This window comes from Balaenoptera musculus, chromosome 16 (genome assembly GCF_009873245.2).
Source record: "Balaenoptera musculus isolate JJ_BM4_2016_0621 chromosome 16, mBalMus1.pri.v3, whole genome shotgun sequence".
NCBI lineage: Eukaryota > Metazoa > Chordata > Mammalia > Artiodactyla > Balaenopteridae > Balaenoptera > Balaenoptera musculus.
In genome coordinates, this window is record NC_045800.1 from 41,936,819 (window position 1) to 41,962,446 (window position 25,628).

Consider the following 25,628-nt stretch of genomic DNA (forward strand, 5'->3'; position numbering starts at 1 on the left):
TACCTATCTCAACTGGAAGGAATACATTTTCTAGTCAACAAACAATAAATGGGGATTTCATAGATGAAGTCCATGTTGATAATGGGCACTCGACCAGTAAAGTAATTTAGTGTTAGTGCTGGTAAAATTACTAGGCCGTGTCCAAGCAGAGGGTGCTAAGATAGAGAAGATTTAAAGAAGGGTGAAAGAAAAAATGCTGCTCTAGGATGAGAAAAAAGAAGAAAGTAGTTGCGTGTGAAACAAAGTTATTTTTTAATTGTACCATAATGGCTTTGTATTTGTCTCTGCACTTGCCTGAAAGACTAGTATTCACCCTGGACCAACACAAGAGCAAGTAGGGCTAAGAAGTGATTTTTTATTATACTATTTAAAGTTCAAAAATCTCCTAGAGATACTCAAACTAGCTGTCTACATTACTTAACAATGTTTAGATTGGTTGCTTTCCTACCATTTAACTGGTTGTAAAACCTGACTTGACTATGTGACCAGTGGGGTATTAAAGGTTCTGCTAGAAAACTTTTACCTGATCACTCACTGAAACCAAGATTCCTTGAGCATAACCTGCTGTTTCATGATCCAGAGAAAAATTACATCTTATGTGACTAAAACCTTAGGAAGTCTCTCCTAGAAGGCCCTCGGCTGCTGATGTTTGCCTGTCTTTTCTTCGACCTGCTCTATCATATCCTTTATCTTTCTTAAAGTCTCACATGAATATGTTCCATAGAGTCTGTGAATCTTTTTAATTATCTGAACCTATGTAAGCATTGGATGCTGCCTTGGATCACAATAGCTCCCTAGTTCTCAGGACCAGTTTCATTGCCTGTCCTTGTCATCCATTTCCAAATAACAAATTTACCCATAACATAATGTTAAGTAGATTGCTATTATTGAAACCAAAGGCTTCGCTAGAGCAAAAACCATAAAAGGGTGCTATTGAACAGAGCCATAATATGTGTTGCCCAGTAGAGTTACAAAGATTGGACAATTAAAAATTTTGTTATTTACCTTCTGGATGATTTTAAGATCTACAGACAGCACCTGTAGGGGAAATGGAGCTGTGACCATAGCACTGGAATCCAACTCAGTGTGAGTTCTACCCAAGTAAAAGAGTATAAAATCAGAGCTGAGGGGTAGACTGCAGAGTCTTTGACTATAAAGCTAGAGGCAGAAATAGTATTCAAGTTCACCATAGTGCAGCTTCTTTTCTTTCTTTAAATGAAACTCTGGCCTTGCTGATACTGAGCATAATATTAAAAATATCAGATCTTGTTAAGTGTAAATTATCCCATTAAATGAAAGAATACTATTGTTTGTGTACAATCTTCCTGAATGATAATGTAGGTTTTAAGTAAGAAAAGCCTTGAAGAAGCAAGAGCTATTTCCACAGCTGGTGAGAGACGCCCCTGTTTTGACAGTGACAGCAACAGAAGCATGACCCCCGTTATAGGGTCTAGCTATATGCAAGAGTTATGCTGTGCTTATGTGTCTGCCTTCTGTCGACATGTCTTTTCTGAAAATATTTGGTATTTTTGACTAAAATAACATTCAGACAGCTTCGTGGAATATTCGTGAGTGATTAGAAACTGATTTAGACTTCACAGAATTATTGTTGCAGTGGGACAAATCCAGGAAGCACTATTTGAAAACCCTCTGTCTCATCAGACACCCTACCTCTTCTCTTCTCTTTCTAGCCTTTCTCTATGCCAGCCCTTATTTCCTGCACTGATATTATTTAAACAGTAGGAGAAGAAAGGGGAAAGCAAAAGGAATAAGAAAATTCCTTTAAAGAAGGGACATATTTGTGTACCTGTGTGTGTTTTGTTGTTGTTTTGAAATGACTTAATTCATTTGTCACATTCCTTGCCTGAAAAGATTGCTAAATCTCTACGACGAGACATATTTGTTTTCTTTTCAAGCTAAGTATCCATAGATTGAATTGTGATGTCTAAGGGGTAGTTTGGGCAGCCATCAAGTGACATTTTAGGGTGGACAACAATGGTCCTCTGTGTGTTCTCCAGTGCCATCACTGTAATTCCCTCAGGTATCTTGGCATCCAGCCCCCTTCCCTATCTCTGTCAGTGCACCATACTGCCTCTCCAGAGCTTTTGAGAACAAATAAGCCTCATCTATTAAATTTGTCCTTTTGTGAATGTCATCCAAATACAGTCAGGTGCTCTGTGACTTTCCTGTCAATAGTTAGCAGATCTTATAAACCAATTAATCATAATGTATTCCTGAAAAAAACCAAAACAAAAGTAACATGAGAGTCTTATGCATCTTCCCAGGTAACATGTACTTTCATATTTGCAATTTTACATGATGTTTCCAGGGTTTAGGTTCAATCCAATTCACGATTATTACAATGAACTATTCAGGGCAGTAAGAAAGAGAAAGTGATGTAGGAATAAAAGAGATTACATTTAGGTAACTCCTTTATGAGCTCCTAGATAACTACTGTTTTGTAAACTTTAACATTAGGAGAGATCTAGGTTATCTGCTCCCAAAATATTAGAATAAAAAAAAAGGATTGTATGAGTAATTTATCCCAATGAATGAAGGTTATGGGAACTGAAAAAGTGTGTTCAATAATAGGCCTCCATTGTTTCATTGAAAATCAGCTATCATTCTTGTGGTTTTTACTTTTTTTCTCCATGAATTGCTTTTAAGATACTATCTTTATCTTTGGTTTTCAGCAATTTGACTCTGAAATGCCTAAGTTCGGTTTCTTTTTAAAATCATTCTATTTGGTTTTTATCGTGGTACTTGAATCTGTAAGTTGATATTTTTAATCAAATTTGAAAAATTCATGACAATTGTGTTTTCAAAATTTATTAATTGTTTCTTTCCTCATCTTCTGAACACTAAATTTATGTATGTTATACATACATGTGATACTTTTCATTTTTTAAAATCTTTGTTCTCAGTGTGCTTCCATTTGAATATTTTCTACTATAGTGTCTTAAAGTTGACTAATCTCTCTATGTTGTATAATTTGCTCTTTAGATCATCAAATGGGATTTTATATCATTATTGCATTTTTCAGTCTAGTTTTACCATTTTCATGTGTTTTTCAGAGTTTTGATTTACTTCCTAATCTTCCTCGTATATTCATTTATTATATCTATCTTTTCCTATAGGTTCTTAAACATATTTTAATAGTTATTTTGTAGTTAATTTATGCTAACTTCAAAAAGGCTTTTTTTTTTCTGTCATCTGTGGTTCACTTTTATGTTTGTTTAAGTGTATAGTTATTTTTATTGTATACTGGACATTATAGATGATAAACTCCACAATTTGTTCTTTTTTGTGAAACATGTTGAGATATTTTAGTAGTAGGCAGTGAAATTATTATTATTTTTTAACATCTTTATTAGAGTATAATTGCTTTACAATGGTGTGTTAGTTTCTGCTTTATAACAAAGTGAATCAGCTATACATATACATATATACCCATATCTCTTCCCTCTTGCGTTTCCCTCCCTTCCACCCTCCCTATCCCACCCCTCTAGGTGGTCACAAAGCAATGAGCTGATATCCCTGTGCTATGTGGCTGCTTCCCACTAGCTATTGATTTTGTATTTGGTAGTGTATAGGCAGTGAAATTATTGTTGGATCACCACAAAGCTCTAGAGGCTTTGTTTCTGGCTTTTGGGACAATGCTTAAACATATCCTTAGATTCTTTGATTCTTCTCTCATTTTCAGATGTGGTCATGACTTCTCCCTTTTTGATTTGTTTGTATTGGAAAGAATATGACAGACTTGATTCTGGTTAACTTCTGAGGCTAGATCAGTAAAAATGATTGAGTTTTTCACTTGTTTGTTGGGATACTCTCACTTGTTTCCTCTTTGGAAACTTAGGCTTGGTAGGTCATAAAGACAAGTCAGCTTCCATCTCTTTCATTAGAATACTTAAAATCTGCAGCCCTCATGTTAGTAATCCAACAGTCCTGAGGCACTCAATGCTCTTAAGAAGCCCAGGTCACATGGAAAGGCCACAAATAAGTGCTCCAGCCAAAATCCCAGCTTAGGTCCAGCATTGCTAACATCAATCACTAGACATGAGTAATTCCATGAATTCAATTAATTCCAACTCCTATATTCCAAGTCACTTTCTTGTAAATATTTCTACCTATAATATATGTCACATCCTAATATTTTTCTATCAGATTTTGTCTCTCCTTTTAGTTTAAGCTTGTACAGATTTTTCCTCAGAATCTATCGCTCAAAGAGTTACTGCTACTGAGGATATCTTTTATAGAATGAAGTTTAGTTAAGTCTGATTATCTCGTACTTAAGGCTAGTGTTAGGCTCAGAAAGTAAATGAGGTTTTCAAAGTGCTAACACATCCGTGAGTTTATGACCCAACAAATGTTAATATTGATTAACCATAGATTGGTTTATTTACAGTCTGTCCCCACATAGTGTGACTATGTGCTCTCTCATTTATAAACCATCTGTTCTGTTACTGGATTTCTTCCTGGGGTATATTTATAAGCCAAAATTAGGAGAAAAATATATTATCGTAAGATAATTTAAAACTTTACAATTTAGGGGCTTCCCTGGTGGCGCAGTGGTTGAGAATCTGCCTGCCAATGCAGGGGACACGGGTTTGAGCCCTGGTCTGGGAAGATCCCACATGCCACGGAGCAACTAGGCCCGTGAGCCACAATTACTGAGCTTGCGCATCTAGAGCCTGTGCTCCGCAACAAGAGAGGCCGCGATAATGAGAGGCCCGCGCACCGCGATGAAGAGTGGACCCCACTTGCCACAACTAGAGAAAGCCCTCGCACAGAAACGAAGACCCAACACAGCCATAAATAAATAAATAAATAAATAATTTTAAAAAAATTTTACAATTTAACGAACACATATTTTGTAAAGAATTGCCTTTACAATACGAGAAACAACCTGCTGGTCATGGGGTTTCATCCCCTCTTTTCTGGAGCAGTTGACATGAGCTGGTTTTGCTAGACTAAGCCAGATCACAGAAGACAGAGGAGAGAGAGAGGGTTTCTCCAATAACATGACTAAAATTTCTATGAAACACTCCTGGTTGAGCAGTGAAGGCTCTGCAGTGTTACTTCCTGGGCTAGGAACTCCCTTTGTTATAGAGAAAACCTGGTGTCCCTATACTGAGATGATATATACATAAAGCAGTGTGGGTGTGAGTTTCCCTCTGCTGGAGTACTCTTATCTATATGTCCAGGCTTGAAACCAAAGGGATAACTATGGGGGCTCAAGGAATCCTATGCTTTTAGAAACACCTTTACTTATAAGTTGTTTGCATAAAATGTATCAGATGTCAGTAATGCATCTTGCACCATGCACATTGCACAACATTGTATCTGAATAATCATCATATTTTATAAAAATCGGTTTTTAATGAAAAATTTTCACATATACTATGAGAGAAGTCTTTGTTTTCTTAAAAATAAGTATGAATAACTGTATGAAATGGTCTTGTAACTAAATGAAATACTTTGCATTTCAGATTATATTTACTAAAAGATATAACTGGAAAATGCCTCCAAACAGATGCTAGTCTTTACATCAGTGGCTCTCAGATAGATTGTTGTAAGTACCACCTTAACTATTAAAACAAATTCATTTCCTCTTATGACTTATGGAAATAAATTTAGTTATATTATTCTTGCATCTGGAACATCTCTATGCAGTTCAGGAAGGAAAGCCACTCAAGTGAATTGAATTTGAAATGAAAATAATACACAGTGTTGTCTTCTGGAATACGTACCATGTCTGACATTTAATGAACAATAAACAATATATGCTAACAGAAACATATCTATTTGGGAATCCCTGAAAGACTTGGCTATGGAATACAAACCCTGGCTCTGATTCTTGATCTGCCACTTTTTATCTATATGATTTTTGGCAAGTCATGTAGCAATTTTCCTTGCTTACAGCTTTTTTTTTTTTTAATTCTGTTAAATGTGTGTAGGTAAGCTCTACCTCACAGTGGTTCTAAGAAGTATATGAAATTACATGTGATTTACTAGTGGCATGATACTTGGTACACTGTGAATGCTCAATTAAAGTTAATTTTAAAATGATTATGGATAATTGCTGGAACAAAATTATGATTATGTTTGTGGTCCCAGAAACTGCCTATACAGAGTGTATAAACAGTTGTATCTGATGTAGAAAGAATACCTTGCTAGTCATACATGGGTCTTAAGCTTTCCATTTTAACCATCTTGATGCTCGCTGCCAAGGAGGTACCCCATTTTACTGTATACTTAAAAGATCAGTTAAAACTGGCGCTCACATTGCTGATAGGCTAATGGAAAAAAAAAATCAAGAAGTAAAAATACTTCATATGATGCAATTCCAACATAATCTTTTTGGCATTCTTCTGACTGGGCCTATCAGGAAAGAAAGCTTTGAAAATAATAGAAGTCACTTTGGAAAAGATACTTCATAATACGTGTGAAATCCTACCATAAGGAAACATCCCCCAAATATAAGAATCTCAAAACATAAATGTCCTTCAAAAATGATTTTCACTTTTTGAAACCTTTTTCAGATTATAAATTTTCCGTGGTATTTAACCAGTGATTTATAAAAGATAAATAAAAACCTAAAACGTTGCTTTACTTTATTGATAGCAATGTTGTACCAAATGAACTTGTAGCTATCACATTATACACAATGAGTTGTGTTGAAAAAAATATCCTTTCTTATTTTTCAGTAAAGATAAACATGCCTGGAAATTGGTTATCAAGAAAAAATATTTTGAGACAGATAAAGTAATAACTAATGACAGTTGTTCAAAACACCTTTTTGGAGATGTAACAAGATTTATGTAATTTCACTGACGGCTCTGCAAGATTGGAAATTAAGCAATCAGATGCTAGTGTGCCTGAGAATTTCTAACATTCCATCCTAGTTGGAATTTGCCATAAAAATATGTTTTCTGCTATGAAACTAAATCTTCTGTGTTTGATTAATATTAGATTTAAAAATTTGCTTTAAGTTATCCTTTTGTGGTGAAAACCTTGCTTATATTTTTAAATGCAGAGGATAGTTAGGCTTTTCTCTCTTTTTTCTGTCTTCAGTCTTGATGTCCTACAACCCATGATTAAAGAACTTCTGGCTTCCTTCTTAGTAATCTACATATTTGCTTCAAGCCTTCAACTTTTTGAAACCCCAGAGGATCATTTCATGGTAAAAGGTAGTTTGATTTGAAATTTATTGTACTGCTTTTTCCTGTAGGAGTTGGTGTTAAATTTGGTGGTAATTGTTTAATTACACCTGGAAGTTAATCATAAATTATTTGTAAATATAAAGAAATTAGGCTACCTTATTAAATAACAGATGTCACAAAAAGCCCTCATTTGATAAATATAAAAACCTTCATAAAGGCTTAAAATAAATATTTGTTGATAGGCAAAACATACATATAATTTTTTCCAAAAGAAAATATATTTAAACTATTGTTTAGAAGTCATTGTTCCCTAAGAATAAGTAATCATTTGTCAGAAAGAAAGTATAAGTTAAGTAGAAAAGAAAATGGTACGGGGTGATAAACATGGGAAATAAAAATAAAAAATAAAACAATGCAAATTGTTTTGCAAACTAATTTCCAAAACTCATAAATTTAAGACAAAATAAGTTAAGATACTGTATTATTAATTTCTGCCTTCCAAATCAGTATTTTGCATTATCTATAGTAAGAAATAGTATTGTTCAGAATTAATGTTTTAAATTATATTAATATTTTTGAGTTATATTTAAAAATCTATCCTGATAAAGATCTTTTAACTAGATACCACAGAACTAGAATTTTTATATCCTGATTTTATATACACAAAGACTAATTCCCAAGATCTTTAAGATGTCCAGCTGATATATGAGAGCATTGAATTACCTGCCCATCTCTACATGTAGCGCAATACTCTTACTGGAACATTGTTTTTGCTTTTTGTTTTCTGGCTCTATTTGTAATAAATGGATCAGCCTTAAATATTTAACTCAATTGCACTAAAATTTTCATTAAAAAGATATTTAGTTCATGGGACAGTAATTGTTAGTGATTTTAATGGTTAGATCTCATTGTAAAATACTGTATAATGGCTCTATCTGTGGTATATTTGGATCTGTCCTCCTAAAAGCTGACAATTTAATTCACAAACTTTTAATTTTTGAGCATATAGAATGCTGTCATTCTGTGAGTTGAACTATTGTGTTCTACTACTAACAGTAATTAAATCATATTTGCCCAATTAAAAAAAAAGTTAAGCATATAAATATGTTTAACTATTACAAGCTTTTCCCCCATACTTTAAAAAATTCTTTGTTTTACTACAGAGAAGCCTAATTAGAAACTATTAAAAGTAGGAATCTAATTAATATCAAATTTTAAAATGTATTTATTTTTAGTGTATTCCATGGGTATTTGGCAATGTTTCTCAAAGGAAAAAGAAGTCTTGACTTCCATAGGTTTTGTCATCTGATTAATAATAGTAGTTGCAGTAAAAACAATAATAACTATTGCACTGGTTTTTAATTTCAAGAGAAAAATAGTACCAGTACTAAGGAGGGAAATATCACAAGTAAAACCAGAGTTCAGGGGAATGTGTACAAATCAAGAATTTATGGAGAGACAGCAATATCAGGAGGGAGTATCTAAAGAATGTTTCTATTTTTGTGACCACAAAAGTGATGAGCACCAAGAGTATAGTTGGAAGTTGAACAAAATTAGCATAGCTCATGACAGAGACTCAAGTGCTTATATATCCTCCCATGGTGTTTTGGCATTGAGAGCCCCATTTTGTGTTAAGGCATTTTAATGACAGAAAATAAGGCCCCAAATTTGATAAATAATAACTAACCTTGAGACCACGTGTGGTCCAGCTAGATCCACCCCAGAGGCAGGTAAGGAAAATTTAATGAGATATTTGTACCACAACAAAAACCAAGTAAGTATAAGGAAGAGTATGGCTTAAAAGAGAGTCAAGTTGATACAGAATGTTAAGAAAGCTTCTGAATTCTGCCAAACCCTTGCTCCTCCCATTGTTTCATGTCAAATCAATGTTGCTATTAGATCATAATGTTACCTCTGCACATTGTCTTGCCTGTCATGCTTTTGGGAGTCGTTGTCTGAAAAGTATCACAGTCTGGGAAGAGGTAGGAGGTCTAACTCCTTGTGAAGAATGGCTTAAATTCACATCCACCAAGATGACTGCTGTTACTTAGATTACCCTCCTTATTGTTTCTGTTGAAAGAAGAGTGAAAACAACAAAAATAGTAAAAGATACATTATTATTACAGGGTCACAATTTCTTATTGAAAATTTTTGGACTCAATGTGATTGAGGATCCAGTAATCTTCAGATTTTAGAAAAATATTACATATGATTTATTACATATAATACTTGCACATAATATATTACATAAATACAATATATAATGAGTTTAATGCTGAAACTAGGGCAGAACTCCATAACTAAATATATTAATATTTCTATAGAATGTGTAGGGATATTTACAGAATAAACATATATACATATTCTTTTCAGAGACCATCATCATTTAATATCAGATTTTGATGCCAAACATGTCTTTCTAAACTTTTAGTTTTCAAAAATTTCTGGATTTCACATGCTGAAATAAGGATTTTAGTATTATAATATCATTGTATTAGTATTATAATTATCATTAAATCTTCAAATAATTTAGCGAATTAGTTATCATTATTCCCCTTTATAGACATGGGGATAAAGCTCTGAGAGTTTATAAAACTTGCCTGTGGTCTATAGCCAATAAACTGTGTGGGAGAAAAACTGAAAATGAGCTAGAAAGCATAACAGTGAAAGTCAAATCTAAACATCAACATGATAGTAGTCATTGGCTAAACAAATCATTCTTTTATGGAAACATTTCTGAAATCATTGATTGTCTTGATTGGATGGTTTCAGAACCACTAAGTTTCCACACTCATTGGTTTCCAACACCTTCTTTTTGTGTAAAGCTTGTATTAACTTTTCTAAAATGCACTGCTTACAAATGTTATCCTTGAACAACTGCAAGATCCTTCTACTTTAAAAAAACAATTATATGTACTTCACAGTACTTCACAGTATGTGTACTGCTCAAACTGGAGTAGATCAACAAATATCATTAAAATACATCAACATCTCCATTTTCTGTCTTCATGTTATACTCTTATCCTACTTGGACAGTTAAACAAAATTGAACTTGCTAACTCCCTCTAATATCACCCTCTCCAAATCCTGATGGTCATCCAGGGTTCTGTATTTCAGTAAATGACACTACCATTCTTCCTATTGCTCAACCCAGAAACTCAGACATAAGTCTTTAAAAGGCCACCCTTGAGTGCTTTTGTTTAAGAGAAGTAAGATAATACCACTTTCTTTTTCAAAACTCTCCAATGGCCTATTTAAATCAGAATAAACTTCAAATTTCTTACTATGGTATTTATATAGTGGACTTCCATGTCTTAAAACTTGAGTACTTCTCTGACCAATAGAATATGGTGAAGGTGATGTTCTGAAACTTAACAAGTTTAGGTCCTATGAAGCCTTAAAGATTCTGCTTGGGTTGGGCTTCCCTGGTGTCTCAGTGGTTAGGAATCTGCCTGCCAATGCAGGGGACATCAGTTCGAGCCCTGGTCCGGGAAGATCTCACATGCCACAGAGCAACTAAGTCCATGTGCCACAGCTACTGAGCCCATGTACCACAACTACTGAAGCCCACGCACCTAGAGCCCGTGCTCCAGAAAAAGAGAAGCCACCGCAATGAGAAGCCTTCGCATTGCAATGAAGAGTATCCCCCAATCTCTGCAACTAGAGAAAGCCCACGCGCAGCAACCAAGACCGGATGTAGCCAAAAATAAAAAAATTAATTTATTAAAAAAAAAAGATTCTGCCTGGGTCTCTTTTGATGTTCCTTCTTGGAACCAAGCTTCCATATTGTGAGAAGATAAAGTCATATAACGGGTTATTGAAGGCCAGCATTAACTGATAGCCATATGGTTAAGCTGTCATAGATGTCCAGCCCAGCCAATCCTTTAAATGACTGTAGCTCCAGTAAAAATCTGACAGCAATCACACTAGAGACCCAAGCAATATCTACCAAGTTAAATTCAGTTAACCCACGGAATGAGGTGAGATCATAATAAAGTTCTGTTTTATGCCATTAACTTGTTTAGTGTTTTGTTATGCAGCAATAGGTAATAAGAAAAATACCCTTCACGATGATTGAGATCACAGGGTAATTTTTCTTCCTCATATTTACTTAAATATTATCATTGAATAATTATTTGTATATTTTCCTTACTTGTGTGCAGACTTTTACAAATTCCATTAGTCACATTGCAAGGAGGGGTGTAGTGTTCTAGTGTGTAGACATATCCTTGTTTGAAATATCCAGGCTTGCCCCCAACCTTAGTCATTTGAACCATGGACCACCTACCTAGAGAAATTCCAGCAGTCAAAGTTAGAGATGACAGGACACTGCATGGCTTGGACCCAAAGATCCTCAAAGGCTTCTTGTTAAACATATGGGATTTTTCAATGTGAAAATCTACTTGTTACAAGTGTTATATAACTTTATGTTAAGGTTAAGGGATGTGGTCCTGGCTTCAGGTCAGTAAAGTTAGAAAAAGCTGAAATACGAAAGCATTTTTCGGAGATCTGAAACTAGAAGCCATATGTGGGACAGCAGCAGGAATGGCGGATCAAGAACTTCCAAAATGATGCTGCTGTATAGAAACAATGAGAACACTGGGGGAAAAAATGGTCAAAATCAACTTTTACAAAAACTCTGGAAATAACCAAAAGCTTGTAACAATCAGAAACATCTTTGTTCAAGAAAAACTGTTGAATCTTGGTAAAAACATTATATTTCCATTCTCTCATCCCAGCTCTGAAATAACCTTGAAAACCAATGGCTTCTCCATCATGGTGAAAAACAGCAGCCTAGCAGCCGCTGGAGGTAACAGCACAAGATTGGAGCACCCTAAAAGCATCATATTCAGAGAATTGTCACTATTTGGCCTGTCTGGCACTTACCTGAAAATCTTCCTCATAATGCTTATCTTTATTTGACCTAATTCAGAGATTAGTCACCACAAACATCTTTTCTCTGAGTGTATTTGTCCAAAAAAAAAAAAGCAGCAATCTCTTATTATTGCATAACATTTGGGACTAACAAAAAGCTGCCAAAAAATGTAAAAGGAAAACTCTGGGATTGAGATGTCCATTGAGAGCTTTAAAAAGCTCTAATATGTTCCAGGGAATCTAGAAGGCCACACACTTGGCTAGGACAATGCCCATGGCCAAGACGGTTTATATTCCCAGGAAAGAAGTGAGAACATCCTAACGTCTCACTTCTGATTGACCTTGAGGTTCTATGCAAGCAGAAAGTGAAGACTGAAACAGAATTGTAAACTACCTGTCTGAACAGTGTCATAACACATGCACAGTCCTACAACAAAGATTGGGGGATTATTGATGTCAGGCTTTTAAGGGAAAAAATGATCAGTTGGACTTTATCATAATCAGAATTTTCTGCTCGTAAGGGACTGGAAAATAAGCCATGGACTGCGAGGAAATATTTGCAAATCACATATATGAGAAAGAATTTATATCTAGAATATATAAAGAAAACTCAAAACTCAATAAGAAAAAAATAATAATAAATGGACAAAAATTTTGAACACTTCACCAAAGAAAACATATGGATGGCAAGTAAGCGATTGAAGAATGAATAAACAAACTGTCATACATCCATATGGTGGCATATATCTAAGCAACAAAAAGAAATGAACTATTATTGTTACACGCAACAGCATGAGTAAAGCTCAGATGCGTTGTGCTGTGATGAAGAGTCAAAGTTTGTATATTGTAGAATTAGATTTATAGGATGTTCTTGCAAAGGCAAAAAACAAACAAACTTTAGCAACAGAAAACAGGTTAAGTGGTTGCCATGCATTGGGCATAGAGGGGAGCTGACTACAAAGGGCCGCGAGGAGTTTTGAAGGGTACTGCAACCATTCTGTTTCCTGATATGCATTTGCTAAAACTCATTGACCTGTAAAATGAAAAGGTGTATTTTAATGTATTTAAATTATACCATAATGAACAATGGAAGAAAAAAAAACACTGTCAGATGCATTTTAAAAAATTCTATATAACGTCGTTGGTGTGGTGGGAGAAGGGTGGAATATTATTGAATTCAGTGTTTGTTCGATAACATTGAAAGATATGGCTTTAGTATAGTACACATTCAAAAAATTCTAATAAAGTTTTTAGTGATCAGTGGGTGCATCCCACAGACATAGCTAACTTTTAATAGGTGGTTTCATGCATTCCCTGAAGAAACATCTGTTTTTCTGAAAGGCAGTACTTTCCAAAGCCTGCCAAGTTAAATAGAATATTACACATTTGAGTTATTATCAGCAGTGAACGAGAATACCTAACCATGTTTTCCACAACAGAGACAATGGTTGTTTGCTAGATAATTTTTAAATTTATCTCTTCTGCTACTATTGGCACTCTTTATAATGATTTTTTAAGTAGTTCTATATTTTCCTAAGTGCTCAGAGCTTAGTATTTAATGGTATTTCAACCCACATAGATCATTCTTCAAGTTCAAGAGCCACAGACGTGGATATACGTAATTTTTACCCCTAAACTATCTGTTTCAATGTAAAAACTGTTTATACTCTTCTTACATTGGTATCATTGAAATGGAAGCCCTTTCGTCTTATGACACTAGCCCTAAGGAGGGCCCTGTCCTTCAAATAGAAAAAAAATACACTGACTACTTCTTGTTATTTACCTGGAAATAAGACAGTATTGTTTTATGGTGTCTATTCTTCTACTTCATTTATCTATTCCTCTTCTCCCCAACTTAATTATTTAATAGCACCAGATTAAGAGATCACTTGATTGTGTCAATGCGTGCCACTACTTGAGCATGTGGTCCAGGTCTATTAGTTTCTTTTGTCTATCCATGGGGACACATAAAACAAACTATTTATAGGATTATTTTACTTAATCCTCACAAAATTTTATTGAAAAATGCACTATTTTTGTCCACAATTTAATGATATGGAAAATGAAACAGATATTAAGGATTTTACCCAAATTCAGGAAGCTAGTAAGTGGCTACAGAAGTAAACCTTACATTTTACTTATCTTAAGAGAAATGTAAACATGAAATTATATTATGTCCCCTTTGATCAAGAAAAATATAAAATTAAAAATGTCAAGTGGATCTCATGTTAAACATTCTTACCATGCATGCACATACACAAGCACACACACACACAAAGAGAGGGCAGAGGAAACTTTTGGAGGTGATGTATATGTTGATTGCATTGATTACGGTGATGGTTATACAGATGTATGTGTATCTCCAAACTCATAAAATTTATAAATTAAATCTGTTCATTTTTTATATCAACTATACCTCAATGAATCTCTTTTAAATGAAAGAAATGTGGTTATTCCTTTAAGCACAGAATCAACTTTAATTAACGAGAAACTGTAAAACAAATCAGGTGAACCTATAAAAGCTTTGTCTTTCAGGCTCTGTATTATAAAACACTACTTTGCTGATTAGAGGAGTTAAGGATATAAAAAGCTCAAGACCCACGATGTTAAACAATGGATTCACCTGGTAATCAATCAGGACAAACAAGGAAGTAAAAATAAAATTTGATTCTAAATGCTCATATATGACAAATTTCCTTGATTGCATTTTCCTATAATTGAGGTAAAAATATTTAATATTTCTTATCATCCATATTTTACTAAGACAGGTTCATCTTCAATATAATCATTAGTTTTTAAGTTTAATAAAATATTTCAGTTATTGTCTTAGTTTTGGCCACTATAACAAAAATACCATAGACTGTGTGGCTTGAGAACAGAAATCTATGTCTCATAGTTCTGAGGGTTGGGAGGTCCTATATCAAGATGTAGGCCAATCTGATTCCAGGTTAAGTCCCTCTTCCTGATTTGCAGATGGGCACTTTCTTGCTGTATTCTCATAAGACAGAGAGAGATCATCTCTCTCACTTCTCTTATAAGGACACTAATCTCATTCATGTGACCTCATGACCTAATTAGTTTCCAGAGGCCCTGCCTCCAAATACCGTCACAGTGGGGAATTAGGGCACCAATATATAAATTTGGGGGGGTGCATAGTAGTCATCAAATGTGTCTTCATAAAAACAGTATTAGTTTTTATCCTTTTTAGCTTAATGTATAAATTTTTTTCCATTCTTTCTCTTTTCTTCAAAATATAGAAATGATAAGTTTTAATTTTTCTCAGAAAACTGCTTTTGTTTATCATGTACCTCTTACAAAATTTGAAAAGATAATTTATAAGTTAAAATATTAAAGTTGTGTGATAGTTTCTAAACCTAAATAAATGCAAAACTATCTTTATGTTAATCTTCAATAGGTAGAAATTTGAATATGGATCTTTCTGACTCAGGGCACATGCTCTTAACCAATAAGCATTAACCTGTATATCATTTGGAGATGTACTTTGCTTTATTCTTTTTGCAGTAGATATACTAACATTGTACACTGACTGTCCCACTCTCTGTGTCTCCTGTGATCAATGTGTGGCATCTATGAAAGAGTTGCTCCAGTTTGGGGATTTCAGCTTTTCTAAGCTAACTCTTTTTATCAGGTATTCTTGGACTTAATAAAAATAGAGTAAGACCACAAAGTTTTCAACTTGGTTGAAAATGTCCATAATTAACCCATGTGATTTAATGATATGTAAACATAAAGTGCAACTGAGATTGTCAAATTAAAGCAACATTTTTATATATCAAATTTCTCCTTTGCAAAACTCTATCTACAAATTGTCTGAAATTATCATATCGTGAGGTAGAGAAATTATTTTTATTTCCCCAGAATTAACTGTATAGTCGGCCCTCCATATCCATTGGTTCAACATCTGGGGATTCAACCAACCACAGATGAAAATACTTGGAATAAAATTCCAGAAATTTCCAAAACCAAAACTTGAATTTTGCATTTACATGGATCTGGCATTACTAAAAAATAAACAATAACAACAACAAAAAAATGGTTTTGAGGCAGATAATTGAATTTATTTTTCTCAAAAAATTTAGAATTTTTATTATGGAGAATGTATACATTTGAAGTTATTACTGTCTGTTAGTTAAATTAGTTAATATTTTTTGTAAAGATATAGCATTTTTCAATTATTGAAGGATTTAGTCATTTCAAATTCTCTTTTTATCTTTGTTAGTTCTTTAAAAACTACTGAAGTGAATATTTATGGCATGGATTAGCCATTGGAAAACTGGCCGTAGCACAGTGTTCAGATAGGTCCTTATAATATTTTATAGAATGCAAAACACAGATTTAATGCAGTTTAACTAAATTCTCATTAACTTTTTACTAATAGTTTAATACCAAGCACAATAGAAAAACTCATGATAAATGTACTAATTAAATTCTCATTTTCAAGAGTAGGCAATTTCTTATTCCACTTAATTTTTTTACGCCAGATTTTATTTTTTACTACTCAATGGTGAAGAAACCAAAGGCATAATTTTTAATATTATTATGTTCATAATCTATTTGGTACCTACATTCTCAAGTGTAATTACTTTTGTCTCAGAATTATGTTATCAATGCACATAGGTTATGAGAGGAAGCTCTTGGTCCTCACAACTCAACTCTCTGAATCTTCCTGCCACGTAAAATTTTTTAATAAAGTGAGCTGGTGGGAAGTTCTTTTATAGGAAAAAATAAAAATACTCCCCAATATCCTGAATTCTAACAAGCCAATTCACTGAGACTATTATGTTGTGGCTCTAATATTTAATTAAACAAAAATTTAGTTTTCACATTTTAAAAATAACATATCTGTATTCATTATAAGAAACATTTATTTTCAGATATGTTTATGTTTATATTATAATTCTGTTATTATTTCATACAAGTCTGGTTTGGATGATTCCACTATTGACTGCATTCCCCATTCCCCTATCCAATTAGCCCCACAAGGACATTTTGAGTTCTAAGTTGCTTGAACACAGATGAGAAATCATTTCAAAAGAAGAGGTGATATCCTGTTCCAGAAAATCCTGTTAAGCAAATGAATCTGCGGCTGGAATCTTTTTGATTTTCACATCTAAAGCAAACCGTGTGTTTTAAGCCAGCCTTTTAAAATAAGCATACTCTCTCTGCAAAGCTAATTAATAACCCATAAATGTTAACTACATTTGCCAGGTTAATTTTCATTTTGAACTAAATTGCAGGAAAAGTTCAAATGTGATAAATATTTTGTCATTTGAAGAATCACTTATGGAACAAAGAGATAATTATAGGAATCTTAGGGCTTAGCATTTCCACGGCTTGGAGTCAACCTTGAGAATTTGATACTTATTCAAGAAAATTGCTTGCACACGATTTGATTCCAGCCTGCTCAATTTATCTTCTCTTTAAAAGGAGTGATTTTATTTACTTGATCTCTACTCCATAAATACTATTACTAGATTTTAAACAATGTTTTAATATTTAAATCATACAATTTGCTAAATGTTTACAAAAACATGTAAAACTTTTATAATAATCAATAATCTATCACACCCAAATGTTGCCCCTTTGTAATCCCTGCCTTCCACACTTCCATGCCTCATTCCATCCCCAAGTAATTATAGATTGCTTTGTATTTTTTAAAATTTATGTACTCATTGGTCTTAACTATTTTTTACTCAGAATAATTATTTTAAGAATCATACATGTTATACTGTGTATCAATATTTTATTCTTTTCATTGCTAAGTAGTAATCCATTGTATGGATATAAAAGTTAATTCATCTATTCACCTGATAATGCACATTCAGGTTGTTTTTTGTTTTTGGCTATTACAGATGCAACTGCTATGAATATTGGTGTAAAGACTTTTTATGAACATGCACTTTTAGGTATCTGTGTAAACACTTAGAAGTGAAATGGCTGGAACATGTGGTAGGTGTATGTTAATTTTTTGAGAAAAATACAAAACTTTTCCAAAGTGTTTGTGTCATATTACATTCCTACGAGAAGTTGATAATAGTTCCTGTTGCTCCACATCCTAACTAATACCAGGTGTAGTAAAACTTAGTCCTTCTAAAATGTGTGTGTAGTGGTATCTCATTGGGTTTTTTTTTTTTTAATAGTAATCTTTTATTTATTTATTTTTTTTATATTTATTTTTGGCTGTGTTGGGTCTTCGTTTCTGTGCAAGGGCTTTCTCTAGTTGCGGCAAGCAGGGGCCACTCTTCATCGCGGTGCGCGGGCCTCTTCACTATCGCGGCCTTTCTTGTTGCGGAGCAAAGGCTCCAGACGCGCAGGCTCAGTAGTTGTGGCTCACGGGCCTAGTTGCTCCGTGGCATGTGGGATCTTCCCAGACCAGGGCTCGAACCCGTGTCCCCTGCATTAGTAGGCAAATTCTCAACCACTGCGCCACCAGGGAAGCCCTCATTGGGGTTTTAATTTGCATTTTCCTTATGACTAATGATATCAAGCATCTTGTCATGTGCTTATTTGTCATCATTATATCTTCATTGCTAAAGTGTGCTGTTTTGTGAATGGTATTTTTAAATTTTGATATCTGATTGTTGCTAGTATATAAAAATAAAATTAATTTTGTAAATTAATTTAATATTCCACAAACTTGCTAAACTCATATTAGTTCAAGTAGTTTTTTTTTTGGTAGATTTTTAAAATAGATTCTGTAAGATTTTTTTATAAAAATATAGTGTAACTTTTTTTGTTTCTATATGGATGTTTTTTATTTCTTTTTCTTGCCATATTACATTGACTAGAACCTCTACTGTAATGTTGAATAAAAGTGGTATAAAAAAAAAAGTGGTATAAAAGTGGTGAGTGAAGACATTTTTGTATTGTTGCTGATTTTAGGAGGAGAGCATACAACCTGTCACACTATTCAGTATGATGTTAATTTTTTTTTTCCTTGTAAATTCGGTTTATAAGTTGAGAAAGTTCTTTTGTATTAGTTTGATGATAGTTTTTACCAAGAATTGATGTTGAATTTTTAAAATGTCTTTTTACATCTATTGAGATAATAATATTTTTTCTTTACTGCATTAATGTGAATTGCATTTAAAGATTTTTTATTAATAGACTTTTTTAAGAACAGTTTTAGAAGTACAGAAATATTGAGAAGATATTAAAGAATTTCCCTATATTTCTGCACTCAGTTGTCCTTATTAAAGTAAGTTATATATATTGTATATTTGTTAAAATTAATGAACTAATATTGGTACATTATTATTAACTAAACTCCATAGTTTATTCAGATTTCATTAGGTTTTACTTAATGTACTTACCTCTTCCAGAATCCCATCCAGGATATCCCTCTACATTTAGTTGTCATTCCTCCCTAGGCTGTGATAGTTTTTCAGACTTTTCTTGTTTTTGATGACCTCGACAGTTTTGAAAAGTACTCCTCATTTTAGGATGCCCCTCTATATGAATTTATCTGATGTTTTCTTCATGTTGATGGAAATAATCAATAAACAGTCTATAATAGGAATAGAAAAGAGTTTTATTTGAGCCAAACTGAGAACTATATCCCTGGAGACACAGATTCAAGAAGCATTTGAATTATGTTCCGCTGAATTACAAAAACGAGGATGCTTATGAAGGCAAAAGCCTTGAAATTACATAAGTTGTTTGTCAAGAATTGGGATTGGAGCTGGCAAGAAGTAAGGGTGTTGTTAAGCAAGGATTGGTTGATAATAGTTTTGGATGACTAAACCATAGTTCTCCATTTTGATTTTTAAAATATGTTATTTTCTTTAATGCTTAAAGCAGATGTACAATGCATGCTTAATTGGCCACAAAACAGGCTGCTTTAATTAGAATAAGGTTTAAGTTAAATCATGTATAAGCCAGAATGACTTCCCCATACCACAATATGTGATTTCTTCCATCACTCATAATTATACTGAACTTATGGGTTATTAGAGGGAGACCACAGAGGTTACAATGCCATTTTCATCATATCATATCAAGGGGATTAGCAAACATTTGGTTCTGTCCAAAACATTATATCATATCAAGGGTACATACTATGAACATGATTTATTACTGATGATATTGTCCTTGTTTATCTAGACGAAGAAGTGTTTGTCAGGTTCTTTTTACTGTAAAATTATTTTTTATCTCTCTTTCCACTCTGTACTCTTTGAAAAGAAGTCATAGGCACAGCTTACACTTAAGAAATGGGAATTATGAGCAAAGATGACACAAGTTTTCCATTATCATCTCTCCATAGTAACATCAATTTTGACAACTGCCCACAGACAAGAACACCTTTGTGGGAGTATAGAAATGCAGCAGAGAAGTTCCAGCAAACCATTGGAGAAAAAAAAGTTAAAAAATACAGACATCGAAGAAGGTAAGAAGAACTATTTCACTCTAAGCACACATGGACAGTGAGTGACAAAGGTGATGCTTGAACAAAGAGCTTCTGACCTGTGCACCAGGGCTTCCTCTTGGACATTTCCAAGTGTCATTATAACTAAAAAGTACAACTGGATTTTCAGTCACTTTCAATTTCTTGAACTACTTATTTCAATGTAACAGAGGTTTAAATAGCCAGAAAATTATGTATAGTTGATGATTATATATAGTTGTGCTTATGCTTACGTGATTAACTGTAATGAAGACTTGTGATGGAAGAAGGTGTTCTTATTTAGACTGGGCAAATAACTGCTCCCTACTGGCAGTAATTATAGTAACGACAGCATCAACAACAACTAGCATTACATTTTTTTGTCTGCCCATGCTTCATTTCTCCTGGCAAGAGCACCCAGATTTTGCTTTGAGAATCCATCTTTTTGCCCTCACATGCCTTGGCTTGTGAAAGTACATGACTGAAACCCATCTTTAGGAACATTAACTGATACAATTTATTCTCAGAATAACCCTATGAGGTAATTAGTACTCTCGTTTTCTTTCTGTTTTGCTGAAGAAAGTTTAGAGAGTTGAATCACTTTGCCCTGGTATCTCGCTGCTAGTAAGTGACGGAGTAGATGTGAAATACAGGTAGTCGAAATAAAAATTGTCCCAAACAAGTTACACAGGCAAGGAAGATTTGTTCAAGACTATTCCAATATGAGAGAGAGAGAGACTGAAATCAACTTCAGTGAAGCAAAAAGCGGGAGGGTTTTAAGCACTGAGTGAGCTAGTGGAAAAATCCTGAAGATGTTGGGGAGACTGGGGAAGGGTTGATTATCGGGATGTATTGAGCACATTGAGTTATTCCTGAGTTTGCAAATGTTCTTCTCTGTGGTCAGGACATCTGTGCTTGTTAATTGTTACTTACTGAATTTAGGCTCCTACCCTCTTACAGAGACTGGAAAATAGGGGTGCTATCTCCCTCAATGCTTACATTTCAAAGAAACAAGTCCCCAGGTCCTTGAAAAAGACATTTCCTGGGTTGTAAAACTGGAGAAAAGCTGAGAGATGATTTACATATATTCCAAAGAGTCGGGGAAAGAACTTACAATTGCAAGTTTTCTAAAGTAAGTGCTCTAAGAAAAGGGATGTCAGGGGTCTATAGTCAGAAAAAAAGTGTGTCTAAAATTTAGGCACGTTGAGGGGAATATTAAGGAATCCAGGTCAAGGTTTACTGCACACTGAAGCCCGTTTTGTTAACCACATTAGTGTTTTAACATTTTCAGTGGTCCTCTGTTTGTGGTAGGAAAATAAATCTCTGCTCTGGGTGAAAGTAAGTTAGAGGAAGCAGTGTCCTCAGGACATGTGTGAAGTTAAGTCAGGTAGCTTTGCTTCTCAAAGTATTTTTTTAAAAAACCCTTGGAGACAGTATTGAGAACTGTTCTAAATGACTGTTAATTGAGGGAACACTCATACTCTCAAAGGGCTAGTTTTCAAATTTGGCTGCACATTGGACTCATCAGGGAACTTCAAAAAGTACTGATGCCTTGGTCCCATATGCAGAGATTGTTATTTAATTGGTCTAGGGTGCAGCCTGGGCATGGAATTTAAAATCTCTCCATGTGATTCTAATTGCAGCCAAAGTTGAGAACCACATCTGAGGGATAACCTCCAGAATCCCAGAAAAATTGTACTTGGTAAGAGAAATAATGAGGAGCATTTTCTCTTGCATGAAAATATTTGGCAAAACCAATTTATCCCTAAAAAATGTAGTAACTTGGACTTTTTTTCTATTCCTCTGTGGTCCCTGCACTCTTCTAATGAAGCAGCTTAACCAACAGCAAGCAATGTGTTTGGCCCAACGTTATATTATTTCAAGTGGGGCTCATACAACCTACTTTTAGTTATTACATAACTTTTTATTACTCACAGGTAGTAGGACATTTTTCTACCACTTGATCCACAATGATTATTAGTAAGATAAAGGAAATATTTATTTTCTCTATATAAGTAACTGATCTGAAACAGACATAAAATATCATCCAACAATCCAGAAAATTAGGTTGAAATTTTATATCTGCTTTTCACTAAATAAAACTTTAGATGTTGATATTTCCCCATCCTAAATTTCTTAGAAATATCGTAGCAGAATGAACATTCTCAAAGACCACTCTGTACTATATTACATTTCTAGAACAAACTAATTTTTAACTAGTTCATGATTAATGAATGGCAGTTAATTGGAGACTTCTAATGCATGCAAGTATAGAGGAGTAGATTTCATAACGTTAACTTAAGGCATTTTCCCCGAGGACTCAATTAAATATCAGCCAATGAAATATTTCATGTATTTCTTTTTGCGATCATATTTTACATACTTAATATTTCAAAATCAAACCTTCTTTTGAAGGAGGCTAGATTCGCATTTTAAATGAAAGTCAAACCAGTTTCTCCATCTTAGTTTTCCAGAACATTTTTTTTTCAAGACTCAGCAGAAATCAAACTTTGGTGAAAAACTCCCTTAACTTCAGCTCAGCATCAACCTGAATGTGCTTTTGTTGTTTGCCATTCCTTTTCAAATGGGATTATAAGCCAGTTTCTGGATTATGTTTTGACAGTTTTATTAACTACACTGTGCATAACATAGGAGTAGGCACAGAAAAAATATTCAAAAAAAATTTTTTGATTAATTGTGTAGATCTCCTTTACCAAACTAATGAATCTGCTTCTTTTATCATACTGCATTAGACATTTAGGGCCTAATTCTCACCCATCCTCCCCTTCAGAGTTTTGTCAAATAAAATATATGTTCAAAAACTGAAACAACATAGGAGACATAGCTGCTCAAATCTCAATGCAGATTTTTTTCTGGAAAAGAACTGACAAGTACAACATGGCTTAGGCCTGAGGCCAAACTTGAAATTTTACTTCTTCTGACCTTTACGGGAGAGCAACTTGTAGCAAAGACTGCCTTGATTTCTTCCTTTTAAGCAAAGAAGCTGAGAGGGAGTAAGGTAGGGAGGGAAGGAGTGAGAGAAGGAGAAAGACGAAGAGAGAGAAAGAGAGAAAAAAATGCTGGACATCTAGTTGTTGACAAGAACCAGAGGAGAATCTAAGCATTGGCAAGTCAAAGAGAAAGCCAAATTTTCTGCCACTGAGGCCCACTATCCTAGAGGACCAATAAAGCTAGGAGTAACAGATGACAGAATGTTACCAAATTGGCTTTTCCTTTTTCCTTGTGACTAAGGGAAAAACTAGAAGTGTTCGATCATCTGCCCTCATCCAAAGGACACGCAGAGGCCCGTTAAATGAAATACATTTGTCTCTTTACAATTATGATATTACAAGAAAAATACAGAAGTTTTCAAAGAACCAGTTTTCAAATTGTTTGGGAAAAAAAACCATATTAAAGTAATTATTTTAAATACAAATAACAAATATATCAAGCTCATGAGGGAAAGATTATAATCAAATATGATGTGGATTAGTTAAATTTTCTACAGTTAAATTTTCTACGTAGTAAAAGTAATAAGGTTATTATAAATTAGGAAATGGAAAAATGGAGAAGACTTTATAAACCATCTGATGTAGGGAAATTAATGTTATTTTTTAGAACTTCAGATCACGTTCTGAAGTGACAGTCTGTTCTCAGCATGATCCTTGAAACAAAATGTTAGAAATTACCAAGAAAGTAATTAAGCTAAGGAAAAGAAAGAATTAGTGAAAAATCGTCTCACCAAAAATTCAATATGCCTAGTTTTATCTCTCCTATTGGACGCTGATTTACACATGAAATCTGACAATGATCTTTCTTAAAACCCCTGAAAATTTTAATTCAACACAATTAAATGCCCAGGTTAATTGCCTTATCTCTGAATATATTAGAAGTTAATAAGAAGACAATTATTTAGCTTATCATGTCAGTGGTTTTCTAAAAATATTAATTCCATCAGAAATGTTACCTCTCAGTTTAGAAACCAAGGCTTCCGTGAAATAGTCCTTGAACCACCAAATCCTCTTTAGGTTCTCTTCCTGTGCTCCCAGAGTCTTCTTTACTTGACCGAATGTTCCACATTACTAAGCTTCTTCAGGAGTGTCTTGCTCATCCTTGCATTCTTAATACCCAGCACAATACCTGCTACAAATATTTTTTAATCTCTATAATATAAATAGATTGCTCCATATTATAAAACATAACAGTTGTTGTCCTGCGACGTATCACATTTCTTCTTCTTGTCACCTAGAAGTAAATGAACAACTCTTAAAAACAATGTAAATAATCAATATCAAATTAGATAAAGAAGAGAGTAAACATTTAATTAAAGATATATAACTTTTATTAACTTGAGTTTCCTAGAACAACTTCTGTCTGAACAAAACTAGATATAATAGCCTTTTAATTATTATTTTATTAATAATAATAATAATTATTATTATTATTACCTTACTCAGGAACAAAATTAAGCTAGAATAAAGCTTCATCATTTAAGTCAGTGTACGTGAATTTCCAAACAAACCATTTTCAAAATTTAGGTTTATTTTAATATACAACCAATGGTAATGGTAATTCATTTCATAAACCAGATGAAAAGATAATGTTTAGCCTAGGTTTTCCTGAAAGCAAGATCCAAGACAAAAGTTTATTCTTGAGAAATTAATTTGGGAATTTGAGGCCAGGAAGCAAGAGTGAGATCAGGGCAGTGAAATAGCCAATAAAAGAATGTGTTTTTAAGTTGCCCATAGTGATAGTTGATTTGTTGCTTGATCTCAAAGGACCTTCCTAAATGGCTTATAAAATGTATCTCAGAAATAGCTGTTCAAGGAAGAAAGGAGCATTGGTTTATCAATTGATTCCTGTTCTCCACTGGTCAAGTGTTGTCCCAGGGGCATTAACTGTCTAACAATCCCAGCTTGTTCATGAGTGATGGCTAAGCACATTCCCAGGGTACAGACTGGCTGGAACATCAGAAAATCTCTGGGCGGGAAGTAGCTGTACCTGCTCCAAACTACTCCAAGCCTATGTGAGCTTGTTGCCAGAGCCGTGGGTGGAATAAGAGGTGAAACCACGAGGATTTAAAGTGACACAAAAGGAATAACCAATGCTACCAACTTCTAATTCAAGGGTTGTTTTTTGTTTATTTTCTTTTTTCTTTCTCTATGGAGTTTTCTGAATTCTAG

At 33.9% G+C, this 25,628-nt stretch overlaps 1 long non-coding RNA gene across 1 annotated transcript in view; it reads left to right on the forward strand.

Annotated features, from left to right (window-relative positions):
- The window catches only part of LOC118883028, a 118,062-nt gene extending 97,620 nt beyond the window's left edge, over positions 1-20,442 (forward strand). Inside the window, exons 2-4 of the long non-coding RNA XR_005016913.1 lie at positions 5,493-5,575; positions 7,078-7,193; positions 20,326-20,442. This is a non-coding gene — a long non-coding RNA (uncharacterized LOC118883028). The remainder of the gene's footprint in view (positions 1-5,492; positions 5,576-7,077; positions 7,194-20,325) is intronic.
- Positions 20,443-25,628: the final 5,186 nt, after the last annotated feature.